The sequence below is a fragment of the Bidens hawaiensis genome, unplaced genomic scaffold (assembly GCF_021521415.1).
Source record: "Bidens hawaiensis isolate Kalapana, Puna unplaced genomic scaffold, B.hawaiensis_p1.1 tig00002631_1, whole genome shotgun sequence".
Lineage (NCBI taxonomy): Eukaryota > Viridiplantae > Streptophyta > Magnoliopsida > Asterales > Asteraceae > Bidens > Bidens hawaiensis.
Genome location: NW_027491143.1, coordinates 3,040,397 through 3,059,930, shown reverse-complemented (window position 1 = coordinate 3,059,930; position 19,534 = coordinate 3,040,397).

Genomic DNA, 19,534 nt, shown 5'->3' with positions numbered 1-19,534 from the left:
TTCAAGATTCGAATTTTCAACTTCAAGAATCAAATAATCAGATGAGCTTGCAATTCCATGATCTTCTTGAATATTGTCTTTGTCTTCAATATTCAAATTTTCAACTTTAAGAATCAAATGATCAGATGAACTTGCAATTCCATGATCTTCTTAAATATTGTCTTTGTCTTCAAGATTCAAATTTTTAACCTCAAGAATCAAATGATCAGATTAACTTACAATTCCATGATCATCTTGAATATTTTCTTTGTCTTCAAGATTCAAATTTCCAACGTCAAGAATCAAATGATCAGATGAACTTGCAATTCCATGATATTCTTGAATATTTTGTCTTCTAGATTCAAATTTTCAACTTCTAGAATCGAATGATGTAACATCCTAAAATTTTTATAATGTTAAATAAAAGAAAGTTATGTTTAGTGATTTCACGTTTTAGTTATTTAATGTCGAGTAAGGAACGGGTCATGGGCTTAGATTACGTAAGATGGGTTAAATGAGAATGGGCCTTGGGTCCGTGGGCTTGAGAGATATAAATACCCATCCCAAGCCCAAGATATCATTTTATTTCCATCTTTCTCTTTTACACACTCAAAAACACACACATAACCGACCGAGATCCGAAGTCGAGACCCGAGATTTTGCTGGTAGATCTGAGTTGGAAAGGTAAGAACTAATCCCGCAAAGCTAATATTACTGAAAATGGTTAGGATTTGACGGGTTAATCGGACCCGAAACACAACTGCCCAAATCGGACCCCTAAAACGTCGATTTTAGGCCGATTTGATGGTTGGGATTTGTAGGCGCCGATCATACGATTCCGTGGGTACCAAAATCGAGTTATTTGGCTAAGAAACGAAGGAGTTATGGGCAAACAGATCTGCAGCGCGACAACTTCGCCTTCATCTGGGCAACTTCGCCTTCAAGCGATGAACTTCGCCTGCAAGCTAAGTTCGCCTGATGAACTTCGCCTGCAAGCCAAGTTCGCCTGATGATAAGTTCGCCTGATGATAAGTTCGCCTGATGGCAACTTCGCTGAAATGGTAACTTCGCCTAAGGTTTAACTTCGCCTAAAAGCCAAGTTCGCCTGAGGTTTAACTTCGCCTAAAAGCCAAGTTCGCCTGAGGTTTAACTTCGCCTAAAAGCCAAGTTCGCCTAAGGTTTAACTTCGCCTGAAGCCAAGTTCGCCTAAGGTTTAACTTCGCCTAAAAGCCAAGTTCGCCTGAGGTTTAACTTCGCCTAAAAGCCAAGTTCGCCTAAGGTTTAACTTCGCCTGAAGCCAAGTTCGCCTAAGGTTTAACTTCGCCTGAAGCCAAGTTCGCCTAAGGTTTAACTTCGCCTAAAGTGAAGTTCGCTTAGAAAATAAATTAAAAACCTAATGGAAAATGTGTTAAGGCAGTTATCGAAAATAAAACGAGTAGTAGTAGTTAATTGATATGCGTAAATATTATACAGTTAGCCGAGCCCAGTTAAAGAAAGGAATTACGATCAACGGCGAGCGTAACAGGATCCAGGTGAGTTTCTAGCCCCATTCCTTGTTATGTTTTCGGGGCTGTGTGCATACTTGATGTGTTGTTAATACATTTATCCTAAGTGATAAGTGTATGCCATATGTGATATATGTGATATGTATGAATGATTGCTTTATGGTTCGTGAACGATCTTCGGATATTGCACGTACTGTCAGGTTGTAACGTTATAAAGCCATATGTGATATATGTGATATGTATGAATGATTGCTTGATGGTTCGTGAACGATCTTCGGATATTGCACGTACTGTCAGGTTGTAACGTTATAAATATGGCAAGTATGATATGTATGTTTATGTGTATGAACGTAATAAAGTTAATAAAAGAAGGAAATGACGGTTGTATGGTTGTATGGTTACGAAAAGGGTACCGAGCCCTAATAATACTCGAGGTATGATGTATGGTTGTATGGTAACGAAGAGGGAATCGAACCCTACCAATATTCGAAAACAAGGGACCAGACCCTAATAATATCTGTGATGTTAGGGACCAGACCCTTATAATATCTGTGATGTTAGGGACCAGACCCTAATAATATCTGTGATGTTAGGGACCAGACCCTGATAATATCTGTGATGTTAGGGACCAGACCCTTATAATATCTGTGATGTTAGGGACCAGACCCTTATAATATCTGTGAGGTTATAGGGCGAAAGGCTCTTTAAAACGTATGATTATGAATGTAAAGAAAGTATGTAAGTAAGAAAGAAAGTATGTAAGTAAGAATGAAGGCATGAGTACTTGTGTGTGTATGAAAGAAAGTTATGAGGTTAAGTACGTATGTATGTAATAAGGTATTGTATGGTATTGTATGATTAACTAGAACTCACTCAGCGTAGCTGACTTTTAGTATGCACGCAGGTGAGTAGGTTGAGACAGCTGGCTTGAGTGGAGGACACATGGCAGAAGACTAAAGCCTGGCATCTGAAGATCTGATATGTTTTATAAGTTATGTTTTGATTTTGAAAGACAAGAGGAATGTTTTAAGACATGATTATGAATTGATATGTAATGTTTTATGAAAGTTTTATATTCCGCGTAAAGTTTTAATTAACTCTGATATTTAGAACTGTGTTTATGAGTAAATCCAACACGAAAGTAGGGTTACCGGTGACGGGGCCTTACAAGTTGGTATCAGAGCAAAGTTCGAGAGATTTAAGCATCCTACATGCTTAGACTCGAACAGAGAATGGGATTTAAGTAAGAAAAGAAAGAAGATGCCAGTTCAAGAATGCCATGTGTCACTCAAGCAAGATCAGTAAAGGTGAAAGGTATGATTAAATGATATACGTTAATGAGAAAGAAAAGATATGAGAATGGTACGGATAGGAATAATTGATTGTTTGAATTGACTAACTACTTAAGTAGAACCAGCACAAATAGACTCATAAAAGGAAGTGTATAGGACACGGAAAGTAACGTGATCAGCTAATCACAACTGGCCACTGTTATTACCTGTTAGCCTTACTATCCTTGAACTAGATAGTTCCTTGAGTGATGATGTTTGTGTTTTCCCCTTTAGAATACTAATGGCTGGAGCTGGAGAATTTGTTGAAACTGGGGGTCGCACTGGGCGTCGTGGCAGGCCTCGTCTTGTCCGGCAACCCTCGGTGGAAGAAGCTTCCCACACCGAAGATGAAGGAAGCGCAGCTGGAGGAGACCAGAACAACAACGAGGAAGTTCAACTTAGCCCTGCAGTTCAAGCAGCCATCGTTCAGGCTGTAGTTGCTGCTGTGAAGAACCTGAATCCCGAAGGATCTGCTGGAAGCCGTGAGCGAACTGCTGAAGGGGCGGGTGGTGATGGTAGAAAGGATGGGGAAGGTGAAAGAGGGGCCTCGAGTGGGGATAAGTCTGTGAAAGTCGATGATAGGAGAGGAGGACAAGGTGGGTGCAGCTATAAGTCCTTCAAAGGTTGTGACCCGCCTAAGCTGACTGGTTTAGGGGACGCAATCGCCACTCTCCAGTGGATAACCGCTATGGACAAGGTTATCCGCATTAGCGAATGCCGTCCCGACCAAGCTGTGGGTTATGCTACTCAGTCATTCGTAGATGAGGCTATGTATTGGTGGGAAAGTGTGGAGCAGAGAAAGACTAAAGATGAGATCAGAGCAATGAAGTGGGAAGATTTGAAAGAGTTGGTAATGAAGAAGTTCTGTGCAGATGCCGAGGTTGAAAGAACGGAGATGAAGTTCCAGAATTTAAAAGCCGGTATGATGACGCATCGTGAGTATACCACGGAGTTCAACCGACTATCTAGGTTGGTGCCTGACATGGTTGACACCGAGGTCAAGAGAATCAAATGTTATGTGAGGGGGTTGCCACAAAAGGTCCGCATGTTAGTCAGGGCGATTCAACCTGCTACTTTTGATTCGGCTGTTGGACTCGCGGAAATGGTCTATGCTGACGTGGCCGCGGATGATAGGGTGGAAAGGGACGAAGAGAAAGAGAAGAAAGGGGTCACTCCTGCTAAACGACCCGGTACTCAGTTATGGAACTCCAAGGATAAGAAACAGAAAGTGTGGGAGAAGAGATCGTGTAAGACCTGCGGAAAGAGGCATGGTGGTGAGTGCAAGTGGGGTAAAAGTTCTAATGTTTGTCTCAAATGTGGAAAGGCTCATGGTGGGGAATGCAGAATGGGGTCGAATGCCTGTTATAAGTGCGGGAAGGTAGGGCATTATGCCAATGAGTGCAGTGCGAAGCCAGCATGTTACAAATGTGGCAAGACAGGCCATATGTCAAGGGAGTGCACTGAAGGTGTAGCTGGAGGTAGTGGAAAGAAGGATGCCGATCAAGCTAGGCCCAGAACTAGAGCCTACATGCTGACCCAGGAACAAGCCAGGCAGATTCCGGATGTCGTCACAGGTACGTTTCTAGTGAACGATGTTTCCGCTTCTGTATTATTTGATTCTGGTGCGAATAGAAGTTTTGTAGCTACGGCATTTAGTAAACTAGCTAAAATGAAAGGCTGCCGAGTGTCGGAAACTTTTGTAGTAGAAACCGCAAGTGACACTTCGGTGAAAATAACAAAAATGGTTAAGAATTGTAAGATAGAGTTAGAGGGACATGAGTTCCCTGTTACTTTGTATGTTATGGCCTTAGGAGGGTTCGATGTAGTCTTGGGTATGGATTGGTTGTCTGAGTTTGAGGCTCAGATAGTATGTAAAAGTAAGATGATAGTTAAAGTCATTGGATGGTAGTGCGGTGACGGTTTATGGTGATAAGGAGAGTTATGGGCTTAATGTCATTTCGATGATAAAAGCCGAGGGTTTGTTAAGGCGAGGGTGCGGTGCCTACCTGGCGTATGTTGTCAACGCTACGGCCGAGACGAAAGAAATGAAGAATGTTCCTATTGTGCGCGACTACCCAGAAGTATTCCCTGAGGATCTTCCGGGGTTGCCACCTGAGCGAGAGATAGAATTTCAGATAGATCTAGTACCAGGAGCCCAGCCCGTCGCGAAAGCGCCTTACCGCCTAGCACCGTCCGAGATGAAGGAATTGATGTCCCAACTGCAAGAACTCCTCGACAAGGGTTTTATCAGACCGAGTGTTTCTCCGTGGGGCGCACCGGTTTTGTTTGTGAAAAAGAAGGATGGAAGTATGAGAATGTGCATAGACTATCGTGAGTTGAATAAGCTTACGGTAAACTATAGATATCCTTTGCCTAGGATTGACGATCTGTTTGACCAACTGCAAGGTGCAAGTTGGTTCTCACGAATAGATCTCAGATCAGGCTACCATCAGCTGAAGGTGAAAGAGGTAGACATCCCTAAAACAGCGTTCCGAACGCTGTATGGACACTACGAGTTCCTTGTAATGTCATTCGGTCTAACAAATGCTCCTGCAGCATTTATGGACATGATGAATAGGGTGTGTCGACCGATGTTGGATAAGTCGGTTATCGTCTTCATCGATGATATATTGATTTATTCAAAGAGTGAGTCTGACCATGCCGAGCATCTGAGAGAGGTATTGGAAGTTCTGAAGAAAGAAAGGTTGTACGCCAAGTTTTCGAAGTGCGCGTTCTGGTTAAGAGAAGTGCAATTTTTAGGTCATGTGGTTAATCCGGAGGGGATTACCGTGGACCCAGCTAAGATTGAAGCGATAACGAATTGGAAGACTCCGCAGAATCCGACTGATATACGAAGCTTCCTAGGGTTAGCTGGCTACTATAGGAGATTCATCGAAGGTTTCTCCAAGATAGCCGCACCGCTGACCGGTATGACCCGAAAGACGATAGTATTCAATTGGGGAAAGTTTCAGGAGGAAGCCTTTGAAGAATTGAAGAAGAGACTCACGCAAGCTCCAATCCTTACTTTACCCGATGGTGATGAGGATTTTGTTGTTTGTGCTGATGCCTCGCATCAAGGGTTAGGTTGCGTGTTGATGCAACGAGGGAAGGTGATAGCCTACGCGTCTAGACAGTTGAAGGTCCATGAGAGTACTTATCCGACGCATGATTTGGAGTTAGCAGCTGTAGTGCATGCTCTTAAGATATGGAGGCATTATCTGTACGGCACTAAGTGTACTATCTATACCGATCATAAGAGTTTAAAGTACTTCTTCGAGCAGAAAGAACTGAACATGAGACAGAGAAGATGGTTAGAATTGATAAAGGATTACGACTGTGAGATTAAGTATTACCCCGGTAAGTCTAACGTGGTCGCTGATGCGTTAAGTCGTAAGAATGAGGAAGTCCTTGTAACCGTGAAGTCATATAAGTTGATCATGAACTCAAGTCTTTTTGAAGAAATCATCAAAGTGCAGTCAGAAGTGTTAGTAGACGAAGGGTTAATAAAGAAAGAAAGGATTTATGGCCAGCAAGATGAGTTGATGGAAAACACTCATGGAGTTAAAACTAGATTTGACCGTATGTGGATTCCACGCCATGGTGATCTTAGAAGTCGAATCTTAGATGAAGCTCATAAGTCAAGGTACTCAATCCATCCTGGAGCTACAAAGATGTACCAAGACTTGAAAAGAGATTACTGGTGGCCAGGAATGAAGAATGATGTAGTGGATTATGTTAGTAAGTGCTTAACTTGCTTACAAGTCAAGGCCGAGCACCAAAAGCCTTATGGGAAGATGCAACCGCTAGAGATACCTGAGTGGAAATGGGAACACATCACCATGGATTTCATAACTAAGCTACCTCGTACAGCTAAGCATCATGATACCATCTGGGTGATTGTGGACCGTTTGACCAAGAGTGCTCACTTTCTGCCCATACGAGAGGCCATCTCGTCAGAAACGTTAGCAAGCTTGTTCATCAAGGAAGTGGTAACCAAGCATGGAGTACCGTTATCGATCGTGTCTGATAGGGATACACGGTTTACTTCGAGGTTCTGGAAGAAATTTCATGAAGCTATGGGGACGAGGTTGAACATCAGTACGGCGTATCATCCTCAAACCGATGGACAGTCTGAAAGGACGATCCAAACCCTTGAGGATATGCTACGTGCTTGCGTTTTAGATTTTGGTGGAAGTTGGGATGATCATCTGCATCTGGCAGAGTTCTCCTATAACAACAGTTACCATTCGAGTATTGGTATGCCACCGTTTGAGATGCTGTACGGTAGACGATGTAGAACCCCGGTGTGTTGGGGTGAGATTGGTCAGAAGGAAATGGGAAGTATAGAAGTGGTTCGAGAAACGTCTTCAAAGTTCGATCAGATCAAAGCAAGAATGATAGCCGCTCAAGACAGTCAAAAGTCTTATGCGGATAAGCGGCGACGACCAATTGAGTTTAACGTTGGCGACTATGTGATGCTTAAGGTCTCGCCTTGGAAAGGAATTATCCGTTTTAGAAAGAGAGGGAAGCTAAGTCCGAGGTACATTGGACCATTTAAAATTTTGTATCGTGTGGGGGAAGTAGCTTATAAGCTGGATTTACCCGATGAGTTAGAAGGAATTCATTCAACCTTCCATGTTTCTCATCTGAGGAAGTGTCTAGCTGATGACACGTCTCACGTGCCATTAATGGACATCGAGGTTGATGAACAATTGAACTACATCGAGCAACCGATAAAGATCGTTGATCGCAAGGAGAAGCAGCTTCGTCACAAGATTATACCCTTGGTAAAAGTGATATGGAAACACCGCAAGGGATCAGATGCTACTTGGGAAGTCGAGGATGAGATGCGCAAGTTTTACCCTAGTTTGTTTATGTAATAGTTAGGTTTCGGGGACGAAACCTCTTTAAGGGGGGAAGACTTGTAACATCCTAAAATTTTTATAATGTTAAATAAAAGAAAGTTATGTTTAGTGATTTCACGTTTTAGTTATTTAATGTCGAGTAAGGAACGGGTCATGGGCTTAGATTACGTAAGATGGGTTAAATGAGAATGGGCCTTGGGTCCGTGGGCTTGAGAGATATAAATACCCATCCCAAGCCCAAGATATCATTTTATTTCCATCTTTCTCTTTTACACACTCAAAAACACACACATAACCGACCAAGATCCGAAGTCGAGACCCGAGATTTTGCTGGTAGATCTGAGTTGGAAAGGTAAGAACTAATCCCGCAAAGCTAATATTACTGAAAATGGTTAGGATTTGACGGGTTAATCGGACCCGAAACACAACTGCCCAAATCGGACCCCTAAAACGTCGATTTTAGGCCGATTTGATGGTTGGGATTTGTAGGCGCCGATCATACGATCCCGTGGGTACCAAAATCGAGTTATTTGGCTAAGAAACGAAGGAGTTATGGGCAAACAGATCTGCAGCGCGACAACTTCGCCTTCATCTGGGCAACTTCGCCTTCAAGCGATGAACTTCGCCTGCAAGCTAAGTTCGCCTGATGAACTTCGCCTGCAAGCCAAGTTCGCCTGATGATAAGTTCGCCTGATGATAAGTTCGCCTGATGGCAACTTCCCTGAAATGGTAACTTCGCCTAAGGTTTAACTTCGCCTAAAAGCCAAGTTCGCCTGAGGTTTAACTTCGCCTAAAAGCCAAGTTCGCCTGAGGTTTAACTTCGCCTAAAAGCCAAGTTCGCCTAAGGTTTAACTTCGCCTGAAGCCAAGTTCGCCTAAGGTTTAACTTCGCCTAAAAGCCAAGTTCGCCTGAGGTTTAACTTCGCCTAAAAGCCAAGTTCGCCTAAGGTTTAACTTCGCCTGAAGCCAAGTTCGCCTAAGGTTTAACTTCGCCTGAAGCCAAGTTCGCCTAAGGTTTAACTTCGCCTAAAGTGAAGTTCGCTTAGAAAATAAATTAAAAACCTAATGGAAAATGTGTTAAGGCAGTTATCGAAAATAAAACGAGTAGTAGTAGTTAATTGATATGTGTAAATATTATACAGTTAGCCGAGCCCAGTTAAAGAAAGGAATTACGATCAACGGCGAGCGTAACAGGATCCAGGTGAGTTTCTAGCCCCATTCCTTGTTATGTTTTCGGGGCTGTGTGCATACTTGATGTGTTGTTAATACATTTATCCTAAGTGATAAGTGTATGCCATATGTGATATATGTGATATGTATGAATGATTGCTTGATGGTTCGTGAACGATCTTCGGATATTGCACGTACTGTCAGGTTGTAACGTTATAAAGCCATATGTGATATATGTGATATGTATGAATGATTGCTTGATGGTTCGTGAACGATCTTCGGATATTGCACGTACTGTCAGGTTGTAACGTTATAAATATGGCAAGTATGATATGTATGTTTATGTGTATGAACGTAATAAAGTTAATAAAAGAAGGAAATGACGGTTGTATGGTTGTATGGTTACGAAAAGGGTACCGAGCCCTAATAATACTCGAGGTATGATGTATGGTTGTATGGTAACGAAGAGGGAATCGAACCCTACCAATATTCGAAAACAAGGGACCAGACCCTAATAATATCTGTGATGTTAGGGACCAGACCCTTATAATATCTGTGATGTTAGGGACCAGACCCTAATAATATCTGTGATGTTAGGGACCAGACCCTGATAATATCTGTGATGTTAGGGACCAGACCCTTATAATATCTGTGATGTTAGGGACCAGACCCTTATAATATCTGTGAGGTTATAGGGCGAAAGGCTCTTTAAAACGTATGATTATGAATGTAAAGAAAGTATGTAAGTAAGAAAGAAAGTATGTAAGTAAGAATGAAGGCATGAGTACTTGTGTGTGTATGAAAGAAAGTTATGAGGTTAAGTATGTATGTATGTAATAAGGTATTGTATGGTATTGTATGATTAACTAGAACTCACTCAGCGTAGCTGACTTTTAGTATGCACGCAGGTGAGTAGGTTGAGACAGCTGGCTTGAGTGGAGGACACATGGCAGAAGACTAAAGCCTGGCATCTGAAGATCTGATATGTTTTATAAGTTATGTTTTGATTTTGAAAGACAAGAGGAATGTTTTAAGACATGATTATGAATTGATATGTAATGTTTTATGAAAGTTTTATATTCCGCGTAAAGTTTTAATTAACTTTGATATTTAGAACTGTGTTTATGAGTAAATCCAACACGAAAGTAGGGTTACCGGTGACGGGGCCTTACAAATGATCAGATGAACTTGCAATTCCATGATCTACTTGAATATTGTCTTTGTCTTCAAGATTCAAATTTTCAATTTCAAGAAATAAAATGATCAGATGAGCTTGCAATTCCATGATCTTCTTGAATATTGTCTTTGTTCTTAGATTCAAATTTTCAACTTCAAGAATCAAATAATCAGATAAACTTGCAATTCCATGATCTTCTTTAATATTGTTTTTGTCTTCAAGATTCGAATTCTCAACTTCAAGAATCAAATGATCATATGAACTTGAAATTCCATGATCTTCTTGAATATTGTCATTTTCTTCAAGATTCAAATTTTCAACTTTAAGAATCAAATGATCAGATGAAATTGCAATTCCATGATCTTCTTGAATATTGTCTTTGTCCAAGATTCAAATTTTCAACTTCAAGAATCAAATGATCAGATGAGCTTGAAATTCCATGATCTTATTAAATATTTTCTTTTTCCTCAAGATTCAAATTTTCAACTTCAAGAATCAAATGATCAGATAAACTTGCAATTCCATGATCTTCTTGAATATTGTCTTTGTCTTCAAGATTTGAATTCTCAACTTTTCAAGAATCAAATGTTCAGATGAGCTTGCAATTCCATGATCTTCTTAAGTATTATCTTTGTCTTCAAGATTCAAATTTTCAACCTCAAGAATCAAATGATCAGATGAGCTTGAAACTCTATGATCTTCTTGAATATTGTCTTTGTTCTTAGATTCAAATTTTCAACCTCAAGAATCAAATGATCAGATGAGCTTGAAATTCTATGATCTTCTTGAATATTGTCTTTGTTCTTAATTTCAAATTTTCTACTTCAAGAATCAAATGATCAAATAAAATTGCAATTCCATGATCTTCTTGAATATTGTCTTTGTCTTCAAGATTTAAATTTTCAACTTCAAGAATCAATTGATCAGATAAACTTGCAATTCCATGATCTTCTTGAATATTGTCTTCGCCCTCAAGATTAAAATTTTTAACTTCAAGAATCGAATGATCAGATTAACTTACAATTTAATGATCTTCTTGAATATTGTCTTTGTCTTCAAGATTCAAATTTTCAACTTCAATAATTAAATGATCAAATGAACTTGCAATTCCATGATCTTCTTGAATATTGTCTTTGTTTTCAAGATTCAAATTTTCAACTTCAAGAATCAAATGATCAGATGAGCTTGAAATTCTACGATCTTCTTGAATATTGTCTTTGTTCTTAGATTAAAATTTCAACTTCAAGAATCAAATGATCAGATAAACTAGCAATTCCATGATCTTCTTGAATATTGTCTTTGTCTTCAAGATTCGAATTCTCAACTTCAAGAATCAAAAGATCATATGAACTTGCAATTCCATGATCTTCTTTAATATTGTCTTTGTCTTCAAGATTAAAATTTTCAACTTCAAGAATCAAATGATCAGATGAACTTGCTATTCCATGATCCTCTTGAATATTGTCATTGTTTTCAATATTCAAATTTTCAACTTCAATAATTAAATAATCAGATTAACTTGCAATTCCATGATATTTTTGAATATTGTCTTTGTCTTCAAGATTCAAATTTTCAACTTCAAAAATCAAATGATCATATGAACTTGCAATTCCATGATCTTCTTGAATATTGTCTTCGTCTTCTAGATTCAAATTTTTAACGTCAAGAATCAAATGATCAGATGATATTTCAATTCCATGATCTTCTTCAATATTGTCATTGTCTTCAAGATTCAAATTTTCAACTTCAAGAATTAAATGATCTGATGAACTTGCAATTCCATGATCTTCTTGAATATTGGCTTTGTTTTCAAGATTCAAATATTCAACTTTATGAATCAAATGATCAGATGAGCTTGCAATTTCATTATCTTCTTGAATATTTTCTTTGTCTTAAAGATTCAAATTTTCAACTTCAAGAATCAATTGATCAGATAAACTTGCAATTCCATGATCTTATTGAATATTTTCTTTGTCTTCAAGATTCAAATTTTCAACTTCAAAAATCAAATGATCAGATAAGCTTTCAATTCCATGATCTTCTTGAATATTGTCTTTGTACTCAGATTCAAATTTTCAACTTTTCAAGAATCAAATGATCAGATAAACTTGCAATTCCATGATCTTCTTGAATATTGTCTTTGTTTTCAAGATTCAAATTTTCAACTTCAAGAATCAATTGATCAGATAAACTTGCAATTCCATGATCTTATTGAATATTTTCTTTGTCTTCAATATTCAAATTTTCAACTTCAAGAATCAAATGATCAGATAGCTTTCAATTCCATGATCTTCTTGAATATTGTCTTTGTACTCAGATTCAAATTTTCAGCTTTTCAAGAATCAAATGATCTGATGAGCTTGCAATTCCATGATCTTCTTAAGTATTATCTTTGTCTTCAAGATTCAAATTTTCAACCTCAAGAATCAAATGATCAGATGAGCTTGAAATTCTATGATCTTCTTGAATATTGTCTTTGTTCTTAGATTCAAATTTTCTACTTCAAGAATCAAATGATCAGATAAACTTGCAATTCCATGATCTTCTTGAATATTGTGTTTGTCTTCAAGATTGGAATTCTCAACTTCAAGAATCAAAAGATCATATGAACTTGCAATTCCATGATCTTCTTGAATATTGTCTTTGTCTTCAAGATTAAAATTTTAACCTTCAAGAATCAAATAATCATATGAACTTGCAATTCCATGATCATCTTGAATATTGTCTTCGCCTTCTAGATTAAAATTTTTAACTTCAAGAATCAAATGATCAGATGAGTTTACAATTCTATGACCTTCTTGAATATTGTCTTTGTCTTTAAGATTCGAATTTTCAACTTCAAGAATCAAATGATCATATGAACTTGCAATTCTATGATCTTCTTAAATATTGTCTTTGTCTTCGACATTCAAATTTTCAACTTTAAGAATCAAATGATCAGATGAAATTGCAATTCCATGATCTTCTTAAATATTGTCTTTGTTCTTAGATTCAAAATTTCATCGTCAAGAATCAAATTATCAGATGAGCTTGCAATTCCATAATCTTCTTGAATATTGTCTTTGTCTTCAAGATTTATATTTTCAACGTCAAGAATCAAATGATCAGATGAACTTGCAATTCCATGATCTTCTTGAATATTATCTTTGTTTTCAAGATTCAAATTTTCAACTTCAAGAATCAAATATTCAGATGAACTTGCAATTCCATGATCTTCTTAAATATTGTCTTCGTCTTCAAGTTTAAAATTTACAACGTCAAGAATCAAATGATTAGATGAACTTGCAATTCCATGATCTTCTTGAATATTGGCTTTGTTTTCAAGATTCAAATATTCAACTTTATGAATCAAATGATCAGATGAGCTTGCAATTTCATTATCTTCTTGAATATTGTCTTCGCCTTCAAGATTAAAATTTTTAACTTCAAGAATCAAATAATCAGATTAACTTACAGTTTGATGATCATTTTGAATATTGTCTTTGTCTTCAAGATTCAAATTTTCAACTTCAATAATTAAATGATCAAATGAACTTGCAATTCCATGATCTTCTTGAATATTGTCTTTGTTTTCAAGATTCAAATTTTCAACTTCAAGAATCAAATGATCAGATGAGCTTGCAATTCCATGATCTTCTTGAATATTGTCTTTGTTCTCAGAATCAAATTTTTAACTTCATGAATCAAATGATCAGATGAGCTTGCAATTCCATGACCTTCTTGAACATTGTCTTTATCTTCAAGATTCGAATTTTCAACTTCAAGAATCAAATGGTCAGATGAGCTTGCAAATCCATGATCTTCTTGAATATTGTCTTTTTCTTCAAGATTCAAATTTTAAATTTAAGAATCAAATGATCAGATGAGGTTGCAATTCTATGATCTTCTTGAATATTTTCTTTGTCTTAAAGATTCAAATTTTCAACTTCAAGAATCAAATGATCAGATGAACTTGCAATTCCATGATCTTCTTGAATATTGTCTTTGTCTTCAATATTCAAATTTTCAACTTTAAGAATCAAATGATCAGATGAACTTGCAATTCCATAATCTTCTTGAATATTGTCTTTGTATTCAAGATTCAAATTTTCAACCTCAAGAATCAAATGATCAGATTAACTTACAATTCCATGATCTTCTTGAATATTTTCTTTGTCTTCAAGATTCAAATTTCCAACGTCAAGAATCAAATGATCAGATGAACTTGCAATTCCATTATCTTCTTGAATATTTTCTTTGTCTTCAAGATTCAAATTTTCATGTTCAAGAATTAAATGATCAGATAAACTTGCAATTCCATGATCTTCTTGAATATTGTCTTTGTCTTCAGGATTCAAATTTTCAACTTCAAGAATCAAATGATCAGATGAACTTTCAATTTCATGATCTTCTTGAATATTTTCTTTGTCTTCAAGATTCAAATTTCCAATGTCAAGAATCAAATGATCATATGAACTTTCAATTCCATGATCTTCTTGAATATTGTCTTTGTTTTCAAGATTCAAATTTTCGACTTCAAGGATCAAATGTTCAGATGAACATGCAATTCCATGTTCTTATTGAATATTGTATTCGTCTTCAAGATTCAAATTTTCAAAGTCATGGATCAAATGATCAGATGAGCTTGCAATTCCATGACCTTCTTGAATATTGTCTTTGTCTTCAAGATTCGAATTTTCAACTTCAAGAATCAAATGATCATATGAACTTGCAATTCCATGATCTTCTTGAAAATTTTCTTTGTCTTTAAGATTCAAATTTTCAACTTCAAGAATCAAATGATCAGATAAACTTGCAATTCCATGATCTTCTTTAATATTGTTTTTGTCATCAAGATTCGAATTCTCAACTTCAAGAATCAAATGATCATATGAACTTGCAATTCCATGATCTTCTTGAATATTGTCATTTTCTTCAAGATTCAAATTTTCAACTTTAAGAATCAAATGAACAGATGAAATTGCAATTCCATGATCTTCTTGAATATTGTCTTTGTCCAAGATTCAAATTTTCAACTTCAAGAATCAAATGATCAGATGAGCTTGAAATTCCATGATCTTATTGAATATTTTCTTTTTCTTCAAGATTCAAATTTTCAACTTAAGAATCAAATGATCAGATAAACTTGCAATTCCATGATCTTCTTGAATATTGTCTTTGTCTTCAAGATTTGAATTCTCAACTTTTCAAGAATCAAATGATCAGATGAGCTTGCAATTCCATGATCTTCTTAAGTATTATTTTTGTCTTCAAGATTCAAATTTTCAACCTCAAGAATCAAATGATCAGATGAGCTTGAAACTCTATGATCTTCTTGAATAATGTCTTTGTTCTTAGATTCAAATTTTCAACCTCAAGAATCAAATGATCAGATGAGCTTGAAATTCTATGATTTTCTTGAATATTGTCTTTGTTCTTAGATTCAAATTTTCTACTTCAAGAATCAAATGATCAGATAAACTTGCAATTCCATGATCTTCTTGAATATTGTCTTTGTCTTCAAGATTCAAATTTTCAACTTCAAGAATCAATTGATCAGATAAACTTGCAATTCCATGATCTTATTGAATATTTTCTTTGTCTTCAAGATTCAAATTTTCAACTTCAAGAATCAAATGATTAGATCAGAATTCAATTCCATGATCTTCTTGAATATTGTCTTTGTACTCAGATTCAAATTTTCAACTTTTCAAGAATCAAATGATCAGATGAGCTTGCAATTCCATGATCTTCTTAAGTATTATCTTTGTCTTCAATATTCAAATTTTCAACCTTAAGAATCAAATGATCATATGAGCTTGAAATTCTTTGATCTTCTTGAATATTGTCTTTGTTCTTAGATTCAAATTTTCTACTTCAAGAATCAAATGATCAGATAAACTTGCAATTCCATGATCTTCTTGAATATTGTCTTTGTCTTCAAGATTGGAATTCGCAACTTCAAGAATCAAAAGATCATATGAACTTGCAATTCCATGATCTTCTTGAATATTGTCTTTGTCTTCAAGATTAAAATTTTAACCTTCACGAATCAAAATATGAACTTGCAATTCCATGATCTTCTTGAATATTGTCTTCGCCTTCAAGATTAAAATTTTTAACTTCAAGAATCAAATGATCAGATGAGCTAGCAATTCCATGACTTTCTTGAATATTGTCTTTGTCTTTAAGATTCGAATTTTCAACTTCAAGAATCAAATATCATACGAACTTGCAATTCCATGATCTTCTTAAATATTGTCTTTGTCTTCAACATTCAAATTTTCAACTTTAAGAATCAAATGATCAGATGAAATTGCAATTCCATGAACTTCTTGAATATTGTCTTGTTCTTAGATTCAAATTTTCATCGTCAAGAATCAAATGATCAGATGAGCTTACAATTCCATAATCTTCTTGAATATTGTCTTTGTCTTCAAGATTTATATTTTCAACGTCAAGAATCAAATGATCAGATGAACTTGCAATTCCATGATCTTCTTGAATATTGTCTTTGTTTTCAAGATTCAAATTTTCAACTTCAAGAATCAAATATTCAGATGAACTTGCAATTCCATGATCTTCTTGAATATTGTCTTCGTCTTCAAGTTTCAAATTTACAACGTCAAGAATCAAATGATCAGAAGAACTTGCAATTCCATGATCTTCTTAAATATTGGCTTTGTTTTCAAGATTCAAATATTCAACTTCAAGAATCAAATGATCATATTAACTTGCAATTCCATGATCTTCTTGAATATTGTCTTCGCCTTCAAGATTAAAATTTTTATCTTCAAGAATCAAATGATCAGATTAACTTACAATTTAATGATCTTCTTGAATATTGTCTTTGTCTTCAAGATTCAAATTTTCAACTTTAAGAATCAATTGATCAGATGAAATTGCAATTCCATGATCTTCTTGAATATTGTCTTTGTCTTCAATATTCAAATTTTCAACTTCAAGAATCAAATAATCAGATTGACTTACAATTCCATGATCTTCTTGAATATTGTCTTTGTCTTCAAGATTCAAATTTTCAACTTCAAGAATCAAATGATCAGATGAGCTTGCAATTCCATGATTTTCTTGAATATTGTCTTTGTCTTCAAGATTCAAATTTTCAACTTTAAGAATCAAATGATCAGATGAGTTTGCAATTCCATGATCTTCTTTAAAATTGTCTTTGTTTTCAAGATTCAAATTTTCAACTTCAAGAATCAAATGATCATATGAACTTGCAATTCCATGATCTTCTTGAATATTGTCTTTGTCTTCAATATTCAAATTTTCAACTTCAAGAATCAAATAATCAGATTAACTTACAATTCCATGATCTTCTTGAATATTGTCTTTGTCTTCAAGATTCAAATTTTCAACTTCAAGAATCAAATGATCAGATGAGCTTGCAGTTCCATGATCTTCTCGAATATTTTCTTTGTCTTAAAGATTCAAATTTTCAACTTCAAGAATCAATTGATCAGATGAACTTGCAATTCCATGATCTTCTTGAATTTTGTCTTTGTTTTCAACATTCAAATTTTCAACTTCAAGAATCAAATGATCAGATGAGCTTGCAATTCCATGATCTTCTTGAATATTGTCTTTGTTCTCAGATTCAAATTTTTAACTTCAAGAATCAAATGATCAGATGAACTTTGTTACACCCCGACTAGGTAGTTGCGGAAGCGTAATACGGGATTGTAACAGATAACACTGGTATCAACCACATTGTTTATAAAGAAATTCAACAACTAATTTACATCATATTACATTGGTAGGTACTATGTTTACAAACTATATGAGAATCACATAACCGGTTTACGAGCTTCTTATTCAGTATTATATATATTTGCGTCTATTCACAGCTATTCAACTTCATTCCTAACACCAAGAACATAAGCAAATCATTCCACCTTTGCTTTACCTGAAAAGCATGTTAAAACGGGTCAACTATGTCTAGTTGGTGAGTTTCAAGTTTCACGAGTATCAACGAAATCAGTATACGAGTTCGTAAAGTTTACAGTGTGTATGTATACATGAATGTGTATGATGTATTATACTAAGCCATAAGTGAAACCGAAACGAGCTAAAACACATGGCCACCCCTGCCCATGCACTCCCCTTGGCATTTAACAGCCACTTTGCCCCAAGTATGTACTATGTCTAACACCACATAGCAGTATGTAACAAGTTTAAATGACAATGTGCAACTGGGTTAACATGTTCCGGCATACCCCACCGGCTCTGTTAGTTGGGTTTCTCAAACCGATAGTACTATCCACACATCACCGGCACGAAGTTAATCACTTGTGTTTGTGGGGACTTTCAAGTGTTAGTACTTGATCGCAGGGTTCGTTTCCGTTTTCACACGGGTTTGATTATACAAAACACGTACAATTTACCCGAATTGTCCGGAATTCTCGTAAAAAGTTCGTTTTTATCAATTTCATTCAAAAATATGACATTTGACCACTTTTGACATTTTGACATACCAGTCAGTCCGTTAAACACAAAACTGCCGGTTTCGTTAAAACAATTATAATTTAAATCTTTGATTAATCATAACTAAATATGTACTTATATATAAATTATGTAAATTTTTGTAAAAATACATTAAAATATGGAAAATTTTATAAAAATATTTTCAGAAATTTTATGATTAATTATTTATTTATAAAAATTCATTTAATAGGTTATTATCGTGTAATAAATGGCCCGTTTATATCAAACGACCTCCAAAAAATCCGATAATTTTTACAAATGGCCTTAATTTTATTACATAGCCCCTGCAAAATCCCCAGAACCAAACTTTTTTGACAATATGCCTTTTTGTGCATTTTCGGCTGTTAAGATTAGGTTAAATCATAATTGAACAAACCATACTTAGGCATTTCCAATGATCCCCAAACTTTACCAGTGATCTTACCATCATAGATTAATCTCCAAAACCAAGTTTCATAATTTTTCAATATGTTTAGCTATTTTTCCCAAATAAACGCTCATAAACGAAAATAATTTCACCAAATATTCTCCGTTTATCAAAAAATTACCAAATTTGAACAGGGACTCATTTAAACAATCCCTAATGTCCCAACAAATTTTCACAAACTAACAACAAGCACGTCATAACCTAATATTAAACAGCCCTTAAACGAGTGTTACGGGTTTACCTTGTCGGTTTTCGATGAGTTTTGCTAGCTTAAACGACTTTCCGGGTCTCAGGTTGCAAACTCAGTGTATCTACATATCATATAACATCAAACCAAGCATAAATCATCCATTTGACAGCCTTCATAATTAGGGTTTCGGTTTTGGGTTCAAACCGAACTTTCAAACCGTAAAAACGTTGTATTCATGTTCTAATCCGCGTTTTTGACTAAAAAAGTATATGTTCCTGGTTTGTAAACATGTTTAACATCAACCTCAAGAATCAAATGATCAGATGAGCTTGAAATTCTATGATCTTCTTGAATATTGTCCTTGTTCTTAGATTCAAATTTTCTACTTCAAGAATCAAATAATCAGA